Genomic DNA, 5001 nt, shown 5'->3' with positions numbered 1-5001 from the left:
GGGCGGGTTGGGGCAGGCCGGCCCGCTTTGCCACCCCTACTGACAGCATCTGTAGTCCTTTCTCTATCTCTGAATCATACTTCTGCTCAAACTTCTCAATTTCAGTTAGAAAATACCTGAAATCACCATAAAATACACACTCAAAGTAGAATCCAAAAATATGAATTTTGCACTAAAACCTATGAAAACTCAATAAAGCTTAATCAAAACATACTGAAAACTATATGAAAATAATGCCAAAAAGCATATAAAATATCTGCTCATTAGATTTTAGCTCGGAAAGTGTGAGGGTGGTGCTCCAACTACCACAAATGCTAGTAGACCCACACTCTTATACTAGAAGGGTCAACACCGACCAAAGGTTGGACCAAGTGCTTGCAGACATTTGTGTAGAAGGAGCTCAATGGAGGAGGGATATGCAAGGCAAGCCTTACCAACTAGGAAGGCTTGACCTCAAGCCTGTAGCTAGAGGATGGTTGGAGTTCATTCAATGCTCCATCATCCCCACAAGTAACCGATCAGAGGTTACCATAGACCGAGCAATAATAATTCATTGTATTATGCTTGGGAATGAAGTGGAAGTACATGAGGTGATACCTCAAGAATTGTACAAGGTGGCTGAAAAGCCTTCCACCCAAGCAAGGCTAACATTCCCTCACCTCATATGTCATCTATGCAATTCAGCTAGAATTGTCATAGAAGGAGATATTCCCATTGAGGAGGACAAGCCCATCACGAAAAGAAGGATGGAGCATGTTAGAGAGCCTGCACACGCACCACAATAAGAGCCTGTACAGCCGCCTCCATTAGAAATCCCCGAGACTATTGGGATCAACTAAATACCTCAATAGGGGAGCTGAGCTCAAACGTGGAACAGCTGAGGGTGGAGCACACTGAGCACGCCACCATCCTCCATGAGATAAGAGAAGATCAAAGAACTATGAGGGAGGAGCAACTAAGGCAAGGGCGAGACATAGAGGAGCTCAAATACTCCATTGGATTCACTAGAGGAAGTCGTAGCCGCTGACACTAAGGTGGCCACGTTCCATTACTCCCTTGCTTATGTTAATTTCTGTTTTCCATTTGTACTTTATCTTGTTGTCTGTCTTCTATTTCTAGTGCATGATCATCTTTAGTATTTTATTCTTTCTTTACATTGTATCTTGGCTATAAACTTATAAATTATCCGATGTATTCATCACCGTGCTTAAAAGAAAAATTTATTTGAAAAAGAATAGTGAGATACATAAATTTTGAGTTATATCTTAAGACTAGTCCAACTATTTTAATGTGGTGGCCTTGCATTTACTTTTTGAATGTATGAATTAAACAATGCATATTTGATAGTGTAGTTAAGTATGTTGGCATTTGAAAGAATGATGAATTTAGAGAAGTATTATTGGTGCTCCGAAAAATCCAAAATATTGGTTCTTGAAGCAAGAAAAAGCAGCAAAAAGAAAAAGAAAAATAAAAAAAAAAAAACAAAAAGCTCAAAAGAAAAAGCTAAGAGCAAGGATCCAAGGCTTTGAGCATCAATGGTTAGGAGGGTCCAAATTGGCCTAAAAAGTTCAAATGAGCTGCTATCCCTAACTAAATGCTTGTGGTGTGAAGGTGTTAAATAAAAAGTTTGAGACTGAGCAGTTAAAGTCGTGATCCAAAGCAAAAGAGTATGCCTAAGAACTTTGGACACCACTGTCTGGGACTTTAAGCAAAGCTAAAGTCGAATCCAAAGGGTTCCCCCAGTTAAGTGTCTGTTGCGTTTATGTATCCGGTGATAATACGGGAAAACAAAATGCTTAGGGTCACGACTAGGCTAAAAAAGAAGCTATGTTCAAGAATCAAGAAAAATCAAAAGAAGAGAACCAATAATATCATCCAGATTCTAGTTCCAAGGGATGCCAACATTTCTAAGCTTCAAAGGAAAGTGAGATGCCAAAGCTATTCAGAAGTAAAGAGCCACTAGCCCCACTCATCTAATTGGAACTAAGCTCCATTGACAACTCTGAGACTTATTGGATTTTCCTCTTCCATTAATCCTACTTTGTTTTTGGTTGCTTGAGGACAAGCAACAGTTTAAGTTTAGTGTTGATGAGTGGATATTTTATACGCTTTTTGGCATTATTTTCTTAGTGTTTTCAGTACATTTCATTGAGTTTTAGTTAATTTTAATAGGTTTTAATGCAAAATTCACTTTTTGGATTCTACTTTGAGTTGTGGTGTTTTTGTTATGATTTCAGGAAATTTCTGGCTAAAATTGGCAAGTTTGGGCAAAGACTAATTCAGAGGCAAAGAACAGAGTGTAGATGTTGTCAGATCCTGACCTCTATGCATTTAAACGAGTATTTCTGGAGCTACAAAGATCCAAATGATGTTTTCTCAACGGCATTGAAAAGCTAACTTCCAGGGCTTTCCAGCAATATATAATAGTTTATACTTTTCTTTGAAGGCGACTGCCCATATTGGGTGTTGAACGCCCAAATCACCCCCTTTCTAGCGTTCAACGCCCCAAAGGGAGCAAGCCCAGTGTTGAACGTCCAAACCTGGCATTCAACACCCCAAAGGGAGCAAGGCAGCGTGCAAATAACCCTTTATTGGGCATTCAATGCCCATTCCTCAAACCAGACACCAAGCTCAACCCAAAATACTCATCAAAGTGGGCCTAGGAGTAGATTTTCGCACCTTTAGTCTAGTGTATCATATTTCTGCACTTTTTCATTAGTAGATTAGTATATATAGGAGAAGATCACCCATGTTTAGGATCTTCTGCCTCATCTTCTTCTATTACTTTCGTTTTTTGTAAAGCATGAGTCACTAAACCTCCTAGGTTAAGGTTAGGAGCTCTGCCGATTCTCATGGATTAATAATATTACTATTTCTATTTCAATCTATGTTTGATTTCATTCTAAGATGTATCTTCGTTCTTCAATCCTTATGAATCTGGGGTGGAACTAGCGTATGACCCCTTGTTCTACATGAGTTTTTGCAAGTCTCGAGAGGGATAGCATTGAACTACAAGCTCGATTATATATCTCTTAGACGGCTAATCCACGTGTTCATTGGGGACATGGGAACATCTGTTCAGCCGAGCCTGGGGCGATTAGGGACTTTATGGTATAAGCCAGAATCATAAAGCTTCATTCTCCGATCCAGAAGATCTAACCTTGTCTGTGGCATTTTGAGTAGGATCACCAGAGATTGAATTGCTAGAGATTCATCCTCATTCAGATTGAATGACCATTAGCGTGGCATTTGATATGAAGCAAAGGAGGTTAATGACCATTAGCGTGGTGTTAATCACTTACAGCTTGCTATGGAATGAATCATTCATTATTGGAATAGACAGTAAAAAAAACTTAATCTGGAAAGATAAGGCATCTCCAAAACATTAATTGATTTCTCACCATTGTTTCTTCGCTATTTCTTTATTGTTTTCTTATTTATTTTATGCGCATTCAACAACAACCAATTAACTTTCTATTCGCCTGACTCAGATCTGCAGGATAATCACTGCTTGCTTAGTCCGACAATCCTCATGGGATCGACCCTCACTCACCTAAGGTATTACTTGCATATAGAAAAAGGGGTCATACTTTCGTTCCACCCAGATTCATAGAATAAAGTACGAAAGTAATCCTTGAAACTGAATCAATACATTAATTAAAATAGAAAAGTAATAGTCTTAATCCATAGAAGATAAACAGAGCTCCTAACCTTAACCAAAGAAGTTTAGTTGCTCATGGCTTACAGAGAAAACTAAGGTTCTTCCAAAAGTGAAATGTGCAGAAGAGAGAAGTCCCCCTCAAGGGTGGATCTTTTCCCTTTTATATCTAACATAATTTGATTTTAAACTAAAATAAAATATTCAATTATAAATCTAAAAGATTTTGTTTGTAAACAAAAAAAACTAAAATAAGATAAAAGATAACAATTAAAAGCTAAATCTCACTAAAGATGCTCTATTGGGTAAGCTTGACCCGTATTCTGGCATTTTTCTGGTGTTTAGCGCCGGCAATGGGAAGTTCTGGTGCTGGTTCTGTCCTCTTTGGGTGCTAAATGCCAGGCTCGGTGTTTAGCGCCAGAATTGGCAGTGATTCCAGAAAAAAAAGTATAAACAATTATATATCGTTGAAAATATCTGGAAGTTGGCTTTCCAACACCATTGGAACCGCGTCAATTGGACCTTTGTAGCTCAAGTTATGCTCGTCAGAATGCAGGGATGTCAGAATTGACAGCATCTACTTTCTTCCTTTGTTTTTGCATAAAACTCTGCCAAATTCACCCAAATTTTACCTAGAATAATAAAAACACCAAAACAACTCAAAGTAGCATCTAAAAAGAATTTTTGCACTAAAATATTATGAAACTAAATAAAATCTAATAAAAAAAACTAGAGAATGAAGGGAAAAAGGGTATAAGATGCTCACGCATTAGTGTGCCAAAGACGATAGTGTCAGATCGAGATTATCGTTTTACGTCAAGGTTTTGGGGAGCTTTTTAAAAAGCTTTGGTATGAGACTATGTCTCAGCATGGTGTATCATCCACAAACTGACGGATAGTCAGAAAGGACTATTCAGATGTTGGAGGATATTCTAAGGGCGTGTGTGTTAGATCAACCAGGAAGTTGGGGCCGTTACATACCATTGGTTGCATTTGTGTACAACAATAGCTTTCATGTGAGTATTAGAATGACTCTGTATGAGGCTTTGTATAGACGGAAGTACCAATCTCCACTGTGTTGGTATGAAGCGAGTGAATCAAGTGTGTTGGAACCGAATTTGGTAGCAGAGACCACTGAGAAGATCAACTGTGTTGGTATGCGGATCAGAGGAGAAAGCTGTTAGAATTTGAAGAGGGTGAACATGTATTATTGAAACTAAGGTTACTTCGACAATTGGGATTGATAGAGCGATCAAGACGAAGAAGTTGAATCCGAGGTAGATTGGACCGTTCGAGGTGTTAAGACGAGTCGGGCCAGTGGCTTATCAAGTAGCCTTGCTGCC

At 38.7% G+C, this 5001-nt stretch overlaps 1 long non-coding RNA gene across 1 annotated transcript in view; it reads right to left on the bottom strand.

Annotated features, from left to right (window-relative positions):
* The window catches only part of LOC110267486, a 16780-nt gene that overhangs the window by 6044 nt on the left and 5735 nt on the right, over window positions 1-5001 (bottom strand). Inside the window, exon 2 of the long non-coding RNA XR_002355200.1 lies at window positions 2871-2875. This is a non-coding gene — a long non-coding RNA (uncharacterized LOC110267486). The remainder of the gene's footprint in view (window positions 1-2870; window positions 2876-5001) is intronic.

The sequence above is a fragment of the Arachis ipaensis genome, chromosome B10 (genome assembly GCF_000816755.2).
Source record: "Arachis ipaensis cultivar K30076 chromosome B10, Araip1.1, whole genome shotgun sequence".
NCBI classification, from domain to species: Eukaryota; Viridiplantae; Streptophyta; class Magnoliopsida; order Fabales; family Fabaceae; genus Arachis; species Arachis ipaensis.
Note: the sequence above shows the minus strand (reverse complement) of the source record. Positions and strands in the feature narration are given on the sequence as shown.